Source organism: Pyxicephalus adspersus, chromosome 6 (assembly GCF_032062135.1).
Source record: "Pyxicephalus adspersus chromosome 6, UCB_Pads_2.0, whole genome shotgun sequence".
In the NCBI taxonomy this organism is placed as follows: domain Eukaryota; kingdom Metazoa; phylum Chordata; class Amphibia; order Anura; family Pyxicephalidae; genus Pyxicephalus; species Pyxicephalus adspersus.
This window is the reverse complement of record NC_092863.1, coordinates 35864702-35882294: the sequence shown is the minus strand read 5'-3', so window position 1 is coordinate 35882294 and position 17593 is coordinate 35864702. Positions and strand designations below refer to the sequence as shown.

The window sequence follows — 17593 nt, the reverse complement described above, 5'->3', positions numbered from 1 at the left end:
TTTTCCCCAGTCTGTGATATATTGCGAGTCCAAATAAAAGATGATCTGATTGGGCTGTGGTCTGGCTAGGAAAGATACTCCTAATATGTTTTTACAAAAATCAACCACAGTGATGTTCTGCTATATTCATGGTGAACATTTTAAGGATTTAGGAGTAGCCATTTTCAAGGCTGCATTTCTTTAGACATTTGACAACATTTAGCTTAGAGCAGTCTGCCAATGTCAAGCATAGGGAAGGTATTCAACATAACTTCATATAAAAAAATCAAATTAGATAAAATGTAATCATGTTTAAATAGTAAAGCTGAACTGTAGCATTTGCTCCTTGGAGCACACCAACCAGGAGCACACCCCATCTATACCTTTTCAATAAAAATCAATATACAAAAATGTTTCCCAGTTTCTTCCTGGGATATGATAAGTAATCCACCAGATCTAAACACTGCAGAGATGAACACGGTATCTCTGCAGCATTCCTTTATGAGCCCATGGTGGAATGATGATGTGCTCCCTGACAGTATGGATTCATAGAATGTAGGATGAATCACCTAGTAATGAAGAAGTAATATAGTTAGGGTAAGGTAAGGGCAGCAACCTATAGTACGGTTTTACTGATTTGCAGCGCATCCTTGAAGCAGAGAAGTTTTGCTTGCATTGTTCCTAATACATGTGTGAAAAGCATATTGTTGTCTATACTAATACTCTACTTGGAGATTTCTTGGAGAGCATTACTGGAAACTCTAACCCTAATGAATAAACAGCTAAATAAACTTATCAGTAAAATCTGCTTGTCAGTGCCAGAAAGATAGTCATTCACATCCAGGCCAAATGAGAAGGAAGAAAACACCCAGGGATATTGTTGAGACTTTGCTAAAGTTAATGACAGCTCATTGTGAAAAAATATAAATAACTACATAAGAAAAGCTCAACGTGTATCATATCCTTTTTGTGACCACGCTTTGGCATCTTTCCTGAAATCACAAACACTGATCCTGTGTCACAGCTGTTTACAAATAAAAAAATGTAAAAGGCATTGACAATGTTAACATGTTTGTGTAAAGACAAGTTTACTTTTGGTTCAAACCAATGCCAAGACAAAGTCCTTTAGTACCAGTTTGCTTCTGCTTTCATCACTCCACTAAAACAGACCTCATACAAGTGACCAACAATTTGTTATCATGATAGATCTAAAGACTGCTTTTCTGTACTCAATGTACTGAAGCTCTTTTCAGCTTTTGACACACTGAACCATCCTCTGCTTTTTCAAATCTTCCTGCCCCTGAGCATCCAGGGTCTACTTGGCATTGCTCCTACCTCACTAGTAGAACTTTCAGTGTTACACATTCTAAGTTCACCTTCTCCCTGCACCACTTTCTGCTGAGGTTCAAGCCTTGAAAACCTTTTTTGTGTATATCCTTGGTCCTGGCCAACTTATCAGCCTATTTAGCTATTTTTCTATTATCATCTATATGTTGAAGACCCAAATCTGTCTCTTTGCTATTAATCTAACTCTATTAACTTCTCATGTCCCTGATTGTTAAATGATATCTTCTCTCTTATGTTCCCTCTTCTCTCACTTTTTGCTCATAAAAATGAAATTTTCATTAATCCAACTCTCCCACATGACATACCAATAAACAATAATAACATGCCAATAACTCCTACTCCTCATATCCATTGTTTGAGTGTAATAATTAACCTGAGTCTATCAATTAAAGCAAACGCTAACCACCTCCTGTCATTTCATCTCTGTCATTTGCCCCATCTCAGTAATGATACAACTAAACTGCCTTTGCATACACTCATCACAGCTTGACTACAGGGACACGCTTCTCTGTGACCTACCCACAAGCTGCCTGCCTCTACTAGAGTCAATGCTGAAGTTTGCTGTATGAGCTATTCACATTTTCTCTCCCTTACCTCTCCAATGCTGCCTCTCTTAGTCCCTAAAGTGTCGGCTTAATACACAAATTATACAATTTAAAGTTCTAACATAAAGTTCTCTACAGTCTGGCTCCCCCCTACATAATTTATCTCCAGATACCATCCTAACTTAAATCTTTTTTCTGTCACCAACTCTTCTTTTTTTCCCTACTACATTCCTAAAACACAACCTAAAAATTGACCTCTTCAAAAATTATTACAATCTGACCTAGATCACTCTGACCAGCTACCAAATCTCCCACCACCTCCCACTATATTATCTAGCAGTAACCTTGTAGCACATGCTTCCACCTTGTATAGTTTACCAGCTCCCATTTCCCACTTCTACTTCTTATGTTTTTGGATTGTGAATTTAAAAGGGCAGGGCTCTTTGCCCCAGCATTTCCTAGCATTATTGCTAGAAAAAAAATATATATACTACGTGAGCTCTTTGCTTGTGCACTACCTATATGCCCACCCCACCCACAGTTCTACAAATGCTTTTAGTATATACATTGTTCTTCCACCTCTTTGTACAATTTGCAAGGTTAGCTGTCTAACTGGGCATTATATGTATCTCATATGCATAGTCGAGCTAATACCATGAGTTGGTAAAAACTGATATATGATTTGTGCAGGGGCCATTAGGGCAAAGGTCTGTCAATCAGCCTCTGGATTACCTGTAATCCTAGTTATATAACAGGTAAAACCTGTGACATCATTACTTGTTTAATATTCTTAATTATTCTTATAACACTATCTATCTATCTATCTATCTATCTATCTATCTATCTATCTCTTCATGCTGCATTAGCTTATAGTGCACTTAAATGTCAGTTTTTCACGCTAGCAGCACAACATGGCAGAGTTACATACAATTTGAGTCTGTATAGTCTGGATTTATAAAGGAGCTAATGGAGCTTTAGCCCCAGGCCTTTGTAGTGAAATTGGCCTATGCCCCCCCCCCCCCCAATCAGCAACTGTCTAGTAACTTTATCATGTGATAAGTCTTATTAGCTTAAGTGCAAACTGGGGATATTATAAGAGGCTGTCTCACATTACAGCTATACTCTTTATCCAGCTAGATTTTGTGGGTCTCAAGAGACTATTATCCATTTCTGCTTAAGCACTGCTGTCCTTGCATTGGACAGTGCTTTAAAAATTTACAGTACTCAAAAGCATAAAATTATGTTGCAGCAGATGTTTTGCTGCTTTGTATGGGTACTTGACTGGTGCCTTATAAATAATCTTAACATTTTGCATAATTCCTTACTGATTTTTCCACAATTACCTCTTAAAGAAAAGTCTAAAGCTTGTTCTAGTAATAAAACTTGCTGAAATAATTTTTCTTTGTGTAAGCATTGCTCAAATTTCAAAAGACTCTTGTCCTTGTCAACTGTGCACATGTTATTGTCTTTGGTCCACGGGCCATGACACTGTGACATTGTGTGTGCACACGTCCTGTTTCTCCCTCTCTTTCATCAGATAATCAGTGCCAGTTCATTAGTGATTGGGGCAGTGCCAGCTCCTGACTTATGTGCTGTCTGCTCCCATCTTCCCTCTCAGTGTTACATTGGGGAGTCCAACCACTCCAGACTTTTAATCAGGAAGGAAATGAATGTTATTCTGAGACAGCTGCAGGGATTCTCTGGCAGGAAAAGGAAAAGCTCAGCTGGGAGAATAGTGAGCGCTTATCAAAGACAGTGCAAAGAACAAGGCCTAGACACACAAGGATGATGACTGCTTTGTCACTTTGGGTACAGTGGATAAATCTCTGTTTGTACAGTGCAGCTTCAGACACACGCAGCTTTTTGTTGATTGCCAACAGAGAGCTCCCGCCAAGGCACAATGAAGCTGCACAAACCATCAACAATATTCAATGCATCTGAGTGTGCGTGAGATGAAATAACATGATACCCAGCACAGCCGCACATATTCATCTTTTTATAATTAGGGGCTTAGTCAGTGCAGGGTACCAAGTTGTCCTCATTTAGACTACAGGCTTTATACTGCTAAGACATACGTTATTTTAATGAAAGAGATCTCAGAAATAACCAGGATCTTAGAGGATGCCTAACATAATTCCCATTTTCATTCATTATCTACCCCATGTTCGGGTGATATATCCATGTCTGGTTGAAGTCTACTTTATAGTTCTTTTTGGTATACGTGGATTTTATCAAATAGCTAACGAAATAGTGGTGCTTATAATCTTATCTGGTTGGACCAACCTGATATTGTGGTTGTTTTTGTAACCCTATCTTTTTATTTTCAGGTGCCTATGTTTTTTCACTGTTTTGAAAAAATGAAGGCTTTTCTAGTGCTTTATCTAGAAGGCTGACACCAGACCTCAGTTGTGGAGCTGTCCTTTACCAGCATACAGAACATAAGACACCTTAGATTTAGGGTTTCCAACTACTCCCTAAGTGACTATACAAGCAGAGCTAACATGTTTAAGTAGCTGCCACATGGGGTATAAAATAGTTGTCACACTGAGTTCAAGTGCTTGAGTGATATAACAAGAGAGCAGAGGTGTTGAAAGGATAAAAATAAAGGACAGAGTATAAATAAATGATGCACATATTGAGAGAAATAAATTAGAAGAAAAGAGGATAGGACTAGGCAGTGAGAAAATGAGACAGACCAAACAAATCGAATCATCCTCAGATAATTACATAAATATATAAATGTGGCAAATATTTATTGAAGTATGCACCCTCATTCCTTACCAAGACCAGTTAAAGAACAGTTGGAAAGGACACTGTCAATTACCCTCTTACGAGGGTAAGAGTTCCAATAAAACAAGAGACCCAAAGAAAAAGGGTTATTTATTTGTGTGATGTTTCTTTATCAAGTTGCAGCAATGCTAGGTAGGCCCCCCATTCAATATCAGGGCTTTAGGAAATGTAGGTTCTGCTATCATTATGGAACTGGATTAGTATCCAAAGTATTCAAATTCTGTTTACTTCAACTCACCTTATTCAGGGCTAATGCAGCACTTATTTCATTTATTACTCTATAGCTTCTAACCTGGTGCCTGTTTCAGGGTAAAGATGGTGGATCATGGTATGTGGTCAGGCTGGACATTATTTACTATGAGACAGGTTGAAATTTATGTCCTACTTCATGTGTAAAGTTGTGGTCCTTTTGGGGAACAAGCACTTAGTTACTAGTCTGATCTTGGTAAATATTATGAGGGATAGGTTAAAAGTAAACCGGTGATGGCAGCTTTTATATTTCCATATTCATTTGAAGAAAGAAGCTTCTCACATTGACCCACTAACTGTAATCTGACCATGTGTAGCTATCTATGAGCACAATATATTAAAGGGTAGGTTCACATAGATATCTGAGGAGATTGCAAATCTCCTCAGAGGTTTGTCTTGTGTTTCATTTCAGATACTAGGTAAATTAGTATTTTGTACACTTGGCATAATCTCCTTCAAGCTACAGCCAAGGTCTTCCTCACAGACTACAGCCATGATGTCCTTTGTGGACAACAGGAAATGGTCCTCTGACCTTTTCCAAAAATAATTTTGGGCCATTTCCTACGTTGGCTTGATCTCCTGGATGCCCCGTGAAAGCTCATCAAATGTCCTTTCATTCAAGTTATGATGTATGGATGGCCTTTCATTGTTGCATGCATCCACCTGATGAACGGTCAATTAAATATCATTCTGAATGCTCCATTGAAAGCCCATGATTTGGGTGGATGATGGGGTTTTTTTTATGGAAAAGTGCAAATGTGGATTTTTACTGTTTGTGTGAATCTATTCTGTACATTAAAAATGTACCTCCTTGGGCTAACCCACCTTTTTGGTGCCACTTAGTAACTGTCATTAGTTATACTGGATTGTGCTGCCCCATTTTTCTTGTACTCGATCATACCAAATTTTGGCTTTGCTGAAGTAGGATTTCATCCTCAGCTGGGCCTTTTTCTGCAGCCTGTTACTTACTGGGAGTCACTCTCACACCTTTTGTTCTAATATGTCATCTAGGGGAAGGCACTGGGTTAATTTTACAATACACTCTCTCGCACTAATATATATTGGAGGAGCAGTATTGTCACAGTTCACAGAAAGGTTGATATCACTGCTTGAAATTTCAATTAAAGTTTTTTTTCTGAAGTTATAGGATTCTATATTTATGCATGACAATAAAGGTTTAAACCATATAAATGAATACATAATAAAAAATTTACTTTTTGAAGCCCACCAGACAGTGTTATATGTTTTGGCCAGCTGTCAACTTTGCTGGACAGCTTGATGTGACTGTAGAGGTTTGGATGGCAAACCCTGACCTTCACTGTACCCAAAATAAAAAAGGGGTTACTAACATCTTGATGGATTGGGATTTCCTTTAATGTTATCTAATATATAATATAATTTCCAGTCCATTAAATAGAGGGTTTATTATAATGGGTGAAACATTTTAGGCAATCACGAAGTGAGAAGTGTAGAAGAACCTTCTTAAACTGGAAGGTATCTGCATGCCTTATTTTCATCACAGACCTTAATATTGCAGAATGCAGGACTCATTTTAGGGTAATGAGATTAAAATGAGGAATAAAGCCTGTATTTGTTCCTTGTTTAGTTTTTCATCATAATTATTAATAATATGAGCTACATGTAAGAAAAATACTTGAGAACACATCAGATTCAGGAAAAATGTTGTGCAAAAAATTCCCCTGGGAGAAAATGAGAACCTTGTTCATGGGATTTTGCTGCTGATCTGTTCACTATTCTGCTTAAATCATTACTGTTTAAAAAATGTCTAAGACAACATGTCAGGATAAAAATAGTTTGTTAAATTCTTTTCCCATATGAACTGCAAGTATTATTCCATGCACAGCACAATAACACTTTGAATGGTTTCTGTAATGTGTGCCATAGCTGGAAATTGTAATCAACAAAATACAGGCCACAGCACGTACAATTGATTGGATTATAGATGGAACTATAAAAAATAGTTTTTTATTGTTTCCCAAATAAAATATCAATCTTTTAGAAGCTGGTAAAGGACTGAAAGGATTGCAATAAATTGGTATTGTAGGGAGAAACATTTGATATGCTCAGTCACACTTCAATTGGATTAGTAGGAAACATGTCCGCATTAACAATGTGCTATTTTTTCGTAAAAATATACTGCTTGGTTAAAAAAAAAAACATCCAAGTTCCCCCATGACATGTAAAGCTTAGGCAAAAGTCACTCCTGCTAGTGGAACACTACAGAAGTTTTACATCATTAGAGACTGCAGAGGATGTGTTATTTTCAGACAGACCATATTTAATAGGCTTGCATTTATATGCATCACTATGCAACACTAAAAAGCAAAAGCAGCCTACATACGGTACGGAGCACACATTCCTTCCATTGGCATATATCAATCAGTGTTTAATTTATGTCTTATAAAAATTTTTATTGTTCGTCTTATCTCAATACACATTTTTATGTATTGTTTATGTCCAAATGGTACACTAAGTTTTGAGATGATTGGGTTGTATAGTCACCCTGCAAATTAGGCCAGGCATCATGGTACGGCACCAGTTCAGCACACTCCTTATTGTCTGTAATCTGATGATCCTAAAACATACCTGCTGGTGATGCTGCCATGCCCCGGTGTTAGCAGGAGAAAAAAATGCTCATGTGACAATTCTCAGTAAAAAATTCCCCATCATTATTGGTCAGTAAAAGGAAAAATTCCCCTGCATCCTTGAGTTTAGTTAATGTCCCTATGTAAGCAGTCAGAGAAATAGTGTCCCTGTATCAGTGGAAAGAATGGTGCCCCTGTGTCAATGGGAGGAATGATATATCTGTGCCAGTTTGAGGAACTGTGCCCCTGTGTCAGTGGAAGGAGTTGTGCCAATGTATCAGAGGAAGGAATAATGTCTCCGTGCCAGTGGGAGGGATGGCTAAGCAGTGGTGCTCAATAATGCTCACCTTGCAAGCTCCATGGCCCATACTACTTTTCTTGATGACATCACAACTGAAACAATACAGACACCATTGGGAAAGAGATCATTGCTCCCTTTGGTTGTTTTCTGTTACCAGGTGCTGAATCGCTCTACATTCTAGCGCCCTCGGCCACTTTGTAAACAGCTGATCACCCACTGCGGTTTGCAGTATAAAAAAGTCTACAATAAGCAGCGGGCCAAAACTGACCAATGGGTTTATGTTCTGCTGATTCATGGATAATAAACATTCAGATACAAACTTCCTTGCATACCAATGTAACGAAAAAGGTCATTCAGCAATCTGCAATAATGCAATATGAATATTAGTTCTATGGGAGTATGCCACCAATTCTACTCACCGTCCTGCTCACTTTCATTATGATCGTTCCTCATTAGTAGATCTGCCAGGACGGTCTTTTGGATGATGGACAACGAGTGCTGTACACATGCCAGATTCTCTGAGCCAATTATCAGATGAGAATCATCTGACGTGTGCACATAGTCTTAGTACAGGGTTTTCAAATAGGGTTCCTCCAGAGATTGCTAGGGATTCCTCGAGCCATGAGTAATTTGTGCCTCTCAGGTCTATTTTGAAGACACCAATGATCTTTTTGGCTATCTGTAAGGTCAACATTCTTCCCCCTGGCCAGCAACGTAACAAACGTTCTTCACTCTGACCACCACGCTTATATAATATGACCTGGGGATATAGTTTTTATATCAGTGGTTCCCCATGGTAAAATGCTGTCCCAATTATAAATCTGTGCACACCACTGTGGATGTACCCACATATGCAGATATTCACTGTATACTTTTTAAAGCAAGGGTAGTACTAAATATTATAGTCAGTCATTGTCTGTTCAGCTGCCCCTCCCAATGTTATTTACTGACTCTTCATGCGGGTTCACTAAATGACCAACAAGAATGATCGCTGTTGTTTCCTAATAGAGGTCACTGATTACCAAAGATCAGAATATAAAAGAAAGAAATAACAAATAACAATAATAAAATAATAAAAAACCTTTTACTAGAGCTAGAAATGCCTCTGATCAGCAGAAAAAGACCTAATAGTTGGGCAAATTTTGCATACCTCCAGGGATGACCCCCAGCCAACATATACCTCTGCTTCATTTAGCAAATTCATTGGCAGCCCCAAAAATAGTTTGGTTAGTGGATCCTATCAACATAACCAATGTCTGATTTGGTTTATTTTACTAACAAGATTTACTTCAAACAAAGATTTATAGCTTATTATATTTCATTGATTTTTTTAGGCTACCCAAAGAACATTCCTCAATATTTTTCTGATTATATTGCCAGTGAAAGACATTTTCTAGCCACATTGTATATCTGTTCTGTACACATCTAGTTGATTAATTATTGAACATTACTGAAAAACAAATAGTAAATGGGCTGTTTTGTGTTACACAGTGTGGGGTGTAATCCATGCATCGCATAGCAATGCAACATCAGCTATTTTTGTTAAAGAATTGTGAAGAACAACCTTGGTTCAGGTACCAAGTTTTTGAGCCACTTCAAAATATTTATTTTTCAACTCTTTTAAGTCGGGCACATGTGTTGTATACATTAATGTGGCAACTGTGTAATGGGGCAGGGAACATACCATGGCTCCATTCATGCAAGATGGTGGCGTCTTCATGCTGTGCCCCTATTCCAATGGTATGGCTGCATTCAGACTTTGTACACATTTCCTATAGGGAGATAGGCTTCCAGTGATCCTTGCACTTTTTGTGGGTCATTGGAAGTCTGTATAAGAATTTATGTGTGAATGTCTATAAAACCACTACTACAGTACTGGGGAGGGCCTAATACTGCCATGGGGCTGCCACCCACTACTAAAATTATACAAATAAAGAACCCAGGGCTGTTTGTATGTTTGTAAAGAATTTGTAAAGCGTCAGGAATTTTTGGCGACCACAATATACTAAAATAAATTATGTGTAACTGATTGTCACTTTTTTTCCAGTAAATGAGGAAGTAAAGACTAGTAAGTGAATCTCCCTTACAATATGGTGGCATGACGTTTACCCTTGCTCGTAAAATCCCTGCACACATTGTATATTGTTCTTTGGATATGCTTAACAGTATACTCCAAAAAGTACTTCCTATATATATTGACTACAGAAGTTTTTTTTTTCTTTTCAATACCTGGCTATTTAGAAAAAAATGTAGCATCCACTTAAACCCATCAAACTGAATAACCACTTGACCTTTGGCAACCATAATCTATTGTTGAGATGCTGAAAAGTATTCCATAAAGTCAGTCAAGTGAAGATACATGCACCAGCATACTGTGCAGATACCCTGTAGTTGTGGTGGATGACTGCCACCTAGTGGTCATTATACCAGAAAGCAGCTCATATATACAATGCAAGGCAGTACTTATCAGAAGCAAACTGTGTATTGATTTTGTAATATAATGTTAACTAGAATTAGAAACGACTCCTCTTAGTACATCAAATGCAAGGTTGTAAAACTTTGGGATTCTGAGTAAACTGTTTATTAGTTTAAAGCAGAACTTTAAAAAACACAAGTAGGCAGGATATAGGGGACAGGTAATGTCCCTCCTGCAAAAAACATTATTACCTGCCTGTTTGCTTTTTCTTTGTATTACACTGAGCTGTGTTGTTATTTATATCAGTAAGAGATAGTTCTAATATCATTAGGAAATTCTCTCACATGATCATTTGTCCTACCTCTGATCTGCATTTGACTTGCTTCAAGCTGCTTATGTAATTCAGTCCTCTTGTATTGGTATAGAAGCAGTCCTGATATGAACTAAAGCTGGTTGATACAGGCCATATAACAGTTCTGCTAAGTGCTGGACAAACAACAAGTTCACACTGAGTGAAAGGTGATGACTTGTAATGAAATGGGCCAAAGTGTAGTATGGGTGGGCAATTTCTACACTAAGTTTGTAGGATGAAAAAGTGCTCTTGTATACATTTGTGTGTGTTAACATGGAGCTCCAACTGTAAAAATCATTCTCACATATATAGTAGGTATATTATTCAAGGTGGGTATTCCTAAAGTGAACCTCTCACTGACATTTGGTAAACTGCCATTGTTGATCTGGTTTTATAAAGCTCAGGGTTCCAAATAATTGTCTATCTAATTGATCATTTCTATCTAATCAGTTGTACACCGAAACAAAAAGATTCAGCAATGGGGTAATCCCACTTTAAATTTGACTTTCCTTTCCATTAAGAAAAATTGTAAAGAACACTGAATCATGCAGTTTCTGAAAAATGGTAATTCCAAAAAACGGTAACATCTAGGGAATAATGTTTTTACTTTGATGGTTATCATTCAACAAACAAACATGATGTTTTAAGGCAGAATAGGGAATTCAGTAACTCTGTACACAAAATGTAGTGACAACAACAAACCAAATATGAAGACTAAACTTCCAAAAGCTTGTATATACCATAGATAACAAGGTAACACATAAGAAGCTTATTTTACTCCTCTACATTTCAGTATATAAAGACCTGAAGCTGGAGTATAATGTAATATTAAGGCTTTGGTTAGATTGGTTGTAGATTGTATGCCTGATCCAACCAAGATTAATAATAAATTATTGATATTTAGAAAAATTGTTACAACACCTAAATAGGCAAATGTGGGATATTTAAATATGTTTTTCTGGAAATTGTTATTACATGTAAGCCATCAAGTTTTATACAGACAGTAATTTCAGTGAAAGCTGGGCACAACTAATCACAAGGTAGGAATTAAATGTGTATGCCAATGGGAAAACAATATATTATGGGGAGAAGAGGACATCCATTTTTAGGGGAGAACTCTCCTATGAATTTTAGTATCCCACAAGACCTTTATTATGTTTTAAACACCTTGTAAAACCATAGCAGTTTTAGTGGGTCATTTCAATCTACTATTATTATTAATATGTTATATTATTACTTTTAACACCTGGAAATTCAGATTTAGAGAGTTCAGTTCATTTTACCTTCAGATCTTCTTCCTTTCCAAGCAAAAAGGAAGAATAATCGCATTGTAACCTCACTGTCCCTGTGAACTTGCCCTGAAATTTTAATCCTTTTGATTGAAGTTACAGGAAGCACGGGTTCTTCCTTCTTTACTTCACATAGTCTAATTAGGGGAGAGGAGGATTGGCTGAACCCCAGGGACATTTTTTGGGGGGCACGGGAAACAGTGCTGATTTTCCTGGTTACATCAGTGGCTCTAATACCTAACATGTTGACAGTAGTTGTTCAAAGGTGCATGCAGGATTAAAGAAAAATAGTTTGTTTTAGCTATAAAACATATTAGATTTCCGTCTTCTAGAAATGGCCTCTGTTTATTGGCTTCATTGAGTAAACACAGCTTGTTTTTGACATCAGTTGCTTCTAAAATCATTCAGAATTAATTACAGGTCTACTTGACCTGTATTTGACTTTAGCTTCTGTTCTTTTCCCATGGGTTTGTATGAAAAAAGAAGCTCTTCTGAAGAAATCAAAATCCCATTGAAACTGCCCCTTCTTTGCCCCTTAGGACTAAAGTCAATCCTGTAAATATGTCATTTCAGACAACAGGAGCTGCAGTACCAGATTTTACCAGCAGAAGGCACTGCAGATGAAGTCTAATGCATGCAATCTGCTCAAACTGGGAAACATTGGAAAAAGTTCATTCAAATAATATTACATGAACAGATAAATAGCAAACAGATCTACATAAAAATAAAACAGAGGGTATATTTAAAATGCAGTATATGCAACAATCCCTGCAGAATAAATTTTTATTGTGGTTTACCATATACACCAAAAACATTCCCATAGACTGAATGGTGAAAGTCATGTTCATTTTATCAATATAAACCCATTGCATCTGGCGTTGAATAATAAAACAAAAACAATATAGAAGGCTCATTGGAAAGCTACAAATGCAAAAGGTAAATTTTAGCTGACAGGCTGAATATATTACTGGACCTGGACCCGGAAGACTCACTGCTTTTAATACAAACCTACCTTTGGCAGGTAAACAGCTTCATAAGTACATTTTAATAACCGTTTTGTCTGACTATCCATTTGAGCTGAAAATTAAAACACTGGACACATGCATATGTTGGAACCTAGTAGGCAACATATTGTGATTGAAAAATTACACTGGGCAACAATTTTGAACAAACTATTTGTTGACTTAAATTTTTAAGCCTATATACACTAAAATAGGTATGCTGATTCTGAAAGTGCAGTTAGTTTTCTTCTATCACGTCAGGTTTTTTCTCTACCGCTTATATTAATGTTATTACTGTAGCTTGGATTTGTATAGGCTATTCATTTACATGCAAGACAGTGTGGTCAGAGGTTGTGCGCTGCTACGTAGTAAATAAGCAAAATTTATTTTTCTACTATTTCCTTTCTTTCAGAACATGTCTGGATCTGATGTTTCTCATCGTAAATGCCTAAACAACCCTGATTTATGTTGTTATATCTGTAGCAGTTTCACCATTTCCAGGCAAAGGGTGAACATCATCGGCGAACATCAGGGCAAACAGTGTGTGGAGGGTTTACAGATGTGGACAAAGGGAACACGTGATAAGATGCCATTTGGTATACCTATGGTTTACTGAGAGCCAGAAGATTATTTCAGTGACTGTTACTATTGTAAAGTGAAAACTTCAGGATATAACAAGAAAAATAAATGTAACATAGAGTATCCTAGTCTACCATCGGCTCTACGCCCAGTGGCTCATTCAGATGAAATCCCAGTGCCGGTTTTCGTTATACTACCCTCTCTTAAAGAACATGATTATGGTGATGAACTAGGTGACAACAATGATGAAGAGTTTGAACTTGAAGAGGACTCTGTTCGTAGGGGATTTGATCAGCATGAGTTGAGTTATTTGGCACAGGATTTGGGACTATCGAAGAAGGCTTCAGAACTCCTAGAATTAAGACTGCATGAGAAAAACTTACTTGAAAAAGGATCAAAGGTATTGTACTTTTGAACCAGAGAAATTGCATTTCTGCAGTACTTTAGAACTAACAGTGGCTTTGTGTATTGCCATAACATACCTGGTTTAATGAGGAATAATTTAAATGAATGGTGACTATTCATCGATAGCTCAAAGCGGAGCTTAAAGTGTGTCCTCCTTCACAATGGCAATATATTTGGGTCAGTCCCAATTGGCCATTCAGTTTCTTCTTTGTGAAGAATATGCAGATATAAAGAGAGTTATTGAGTTGTTGCAATATCACTAAGAAAATTGGTTCATCTGTGTTGACCTTAAAATGGTATGCTTCCTTCTTGGTCAGCATTGCAGATACACCAAGTATCATGTTATCTGTGCATGTGGGACAGCAGAGCTTGTGATCTGCCCTAAAACCAGGTGATCCAAACATTCTACATGAGCCACTTGTTGATAGAAAGAATATTATATTCCCACCTCTGCATAAGAAACTGGGTCTAATGAAGCAGTTTGTTAAAGTTTTGCCAACTGAAGGCAGTGAACTACCTCATTTTTGCATTTCCTAGCCTGTCATTTGAAAAAATAAAGGCCGGTGTGTTTGATGGCCCACAGATTCGGCAGCTCATCAAAGATGAACATTTCATCAGGACAATGTCAGAAGTCGAAAAGAATGCTTGGTTATCATTCAAAGCCATTGTCAAGGACTTTTTTGGAATACATGAGCAAATAATTTCACAGAAATTGTCCAGAAACTCTTGGAGAGCTACAAAATGCGTGGTTGCAATATGAGCATGAAGGTGCATTTTCTGCATAGCCATCTTTCTAACTTCCCAGAAAACCTTGGTGCAGTGAGTGATGAGCAAGGTGAACGATTCCACCAAGATTTGAAGGTCATGGAAAGACGGTTTCAGGGGAGATAGAATGTACATATGATGGCTGACTATTGTTGGAGCATCTGGCGGGATTGTCCTAACACTGAACACTCCAGGAAAAGCTATAAGCATACATTTTTACCTTAACCGGTTATCCGATTAATTTTCAAATGTTTTACTGTACAAAAAATGTCATAGAGTAACAAAAAAACCTTTGTACGAACAAAAGAAATTTAAATAAACATTACATTCAAGTGATTATTTCATCATTTTTTCATTGTATGTAAAATTTGTATGTTTTTTGACAAATATAGAGGGTACCCTTTATTGTAAAAACTGGATGTGATAGCAAAAAACTGGGGTAATTTCTGGATTCACCACCCAAAAATTAGTAAAAAAATAAGTGTAAGATCTATCTCAACAAAAAATGTGTTCCCCAGTGTAATTATTTAACTTTAATGTACAGATAAACAATGTATTTGGTTTTTAAATGATTTGACACCCCCAGTAATTGAGGAGAAAATACTATGTTTAGGGGCTTTTCTCAATTACACCGATCTCTAGTGTTGAGGTTGCTATGCTAAATATGCTTGGTATTTACACTCCTTGCCTTAGGTAAAAAAAATGATGTATTAATAAATACAGATATTCATTAGATTGGCAGTGTTATATATTTCTAGAGTTCAGCTTAGGTATGTGGGATGTACTGGAATGTGACTTTGTGTCTCTTTTACATCAAGGGGCAAAGCCAGGTTGAGATGGAAGTTTACTATGTCCATAGGAGCACAGCCAAGGTGTACATAGCTAATACATTCACCGCATATTAAACATAGGAAAATTCCTATTCATTTTGGCTTGTCCTTTGTAGTAATACAGACACAAAGTGAAATTCCAGCACATAAGCGTGTACTTATAATCCAACACATCCGTATGATCCGTATGATTCATGATCAGGGAAAACATTTTTTTTTTTCGATTAAAAATTGACCTGAAGTCATAAAGTCTTCCTTTGTGTATTAGCTTTTAGAATGCTCTGTAACCTGAAAAGTCAAGAGCTCACTGATTCAGTTCCCTGGCTTAGAACTGCACTGACACTGACAGCTAAAAGTTCTAGTGCTGAACACCAAAGAACCAAGTCTGGACGTCCTTTAAAATTAGCCACGGTCTTGGCTCTATATTGAATGGAATCTTGTGCCCAAGTACTTAAAACAGAACTCTTGTAACTGCTTCACTGGTGTGACATCTTAACTCAGTCCTCTTCTGGGTTCAGGTCTTCAAGCATCCTAATTGGCCAGGCTGGAATAGAGTCTCTTTCACACATGCACACGTGAGTTCATTCATTTCCAGCAGCCAGCTATAGCAGGATTGTATATTCAGGAAAACACTACAAATAGGCAGACAGTTTGTTTTATTGCAAAAGCCTATACGTTCTGCAATAAAGAACCCGTCTGTTTGCAACTTTTTTTTGTTCTTTTATCTAAGATCTAACTCCAGCAATATAGATCAAAAAAGGAAAATACAACTGCTCTAAATAATTGGCTCAAAAGGTTCTAAAACCATTGTATCAGTATAATAGTAAGGGAAGCAACATTCCCAAGAACAGAGGTCAGCAATGGCGGGCTTAACCATCTCCTAGTACATGATTCCATGTAAACCATTATAATTTTTGCAAAAATGAAGACTTTTTCTCTTTTGTTACTCAAAATGCACAATAGTTAAAATGTCTGTTGGTTTTTTTTTTTTTTATGTGTCCCAGTGATTGTGGCCAGTGACATGCAAATTACATGAATATATACACAAAACTAAATTGATGACTCTGGAAGTAGGACGGAGTGACTGTAGTGCTCAGCATTCTCCACTCATAGCAATGTGCATTGTAGTATTTGCTGGTTTTCTTTATATAAAGGGTTGTATACATAACACTGGACAGAATAAAAAAAAACATATCACACCTTACTGCTAATTAGAGTGATGTTATGAGTTTGAAATGTATCATGTACCATGCTTGTAGTATTTTTGTATGAGCTCAATAAAGCTTCTGACCTGGGAGGTCTTCAGGGGCAAGTCTTTTAAAATATGGTGTACAGTACTGTGATTAAGTTTGTTTGCATACAATCTGTTGGGGTATGGCGGCATCGTACTGCAGAATGTAGGAGTGAATGTACTTATATTATAGTATGTATGTTGGGGGGTATGGTAACGTAGTGTTTTGTGCACGGTGTTGCAGTACCTTGGGTGAATGAACTCTGATTGTATTTGTTTAGGTTGCTTTTTTTCAATCAAAAAAGTTGTTCCAATAGACAGCATGACTGGCTAAATCGGCGAAAGGCTGCAATGCTTTTTGCAATCTGTGTTCTTGAGCTTAATGTGTGTTCTTTGGCTGTTTTTCAGCCACCAGCTGTCACATATGCAGAGGCCGGTTCCAGCCGATGTAGAGATAGGTGTGAATCTGCCTAAAATGTTTACATGGTATAGTGTGTACCTTGTAGGATGAAGGATGCAGCTTCAGTCAGTATTAATGTTTTAGGATGTAACATCTGTACAAAGCTTATAATTAGCATTTTAGCTAATTTGCTTTGTCAAAGCAATATTCATTTTGGTTTTGCACAATTTGTGACTATTGTTAGCAAACAAAAAAGCTTTTTTGAAATCTCTGGTAGGTACAGTCCATTCGATGTGATAATCACGCAAGCGCTTTTTCCAATTCTATCACAGTTGCTGGAATTTTTCTATACCAAAGGTTGTTTTCTCATAATTTTACAAAATATGAATGAAATATAAAATGGAGTGTAGAGTAGTTACAGCGGGGTGTAAAGGAGAGCAGCTCCAGGGTATTATATTTCTATTATAAATTGTGCCCTGAAATAATAATCAGCAGCTACAATGTACAA

General features: G+C 37.1%; 1 long non-coding RNA gene across 2 annotated transcripts in view; it reads left to right on the top strand.

Annotated features, from left to right (window-relative positions):
- LOC140333527 (uncharacterized) overlaps positions 1–17593 on the top strand; it is an 88578-nt gene that overhangs the window by 3574 nt on the left and 67411 nt on the right. The window lies entirely within an intron of this gene.